Raw genomic sequence first — 870 nt, 5'->3', positions numbered from 1 at the left:
GTCTGGGAAGATCATGTTAGCAGAGATACCTAAGAGGTAAACTGTAAATGCCTATCATTCTAAGCAGTGATAACCAGAAACAAACAATGTCTCAACATAATGCATGTTCACTGTTGTGGGTGTGCAAATCCAAGTATCCTGACAAGAATTATTTGTATAAGTACTAATGCAAACAAAAGACACAAACTAACTGTGGTGACAAATAGAGAAAACAGAAAAAATACACAAAATGACTTGAACGATAAGGTCCGGATTAAGATTACAATGATGAATTTGGACATATCTAGTATTCTTTTGCAGCTTTCTACATTTTCAGCTTCTGAGCTTGGATGCTGCTCTTGAAGAATTTCAACCAATAAGCAGATGCAAATCCAAATAACCTAAATATAACACCTATTAACCTGTGAGCTGTACTCATGTATAAAAGCTGGAAAACTCTTAACTATGTATAGAATGGAACTTACTTTTATGATGATTACTTGTTGAAAAGGCATGCAATGTCTATATCTGCTAGAATTTAAAAATATTTTGGTTTTCATTGCAGTTTTATGCATACTCAGCAGCTAGTATAATCAAATAACAGTCCAGTTGCACAAAAAGATAAATGTTTTCTTAAAAACTAGGTAACATCCTGATACTTTACATCTGAACCCCTCCTGTATATCCACAGAGACAAGTTTTTAAAACTGGTGTACTACTTGTCCTATACATAGTACATAATTAAACATATAAAAATTCAGGTTTCCTATGTATAATCCCTCAAACTAAAAACAAATTCAGGTACACTCAGCCAACCAGCATTTGTGTAAAAATTGAGTACTATAACAAAACTGTACCTTATCTACTTACGAAGTTATATATAAATTTTAT

General features: G+C 32.4%; 1 protein-coding gene across 1 annotated transcript in view; it reads right to left on the bottom strand.

The window, feature by feature from the left end:
* Window positions 1-870, bottom strand: part of LOC119589156 — a gene marked incomplete in the record, with an annotated part of 81,195 nt that overhangs the window by 588 nt on the left and 79,737 nt on the right. The window contains 1 exon segment of the mRNA XM_037937735.1: window positions 1-870.

Source organism: Penaeus monodon, chromosome 25 (assembly GCF_015228065.2).
Source record: "Penaeus monodon isolate SGIC_2016 chromosome 25, NSTDA_Pmon_1, whole genome shotgun sequence".
NCBI classification, from domain to species: Eukaryota; Metazoa; Arthropoda; class Malacostraca; order Decapoda; family Penaeidae; genus Penaeus; species Penaeus monodon.
This window is presented reverse-complemented; position numbering and strand designations above follow the sequence as displayed.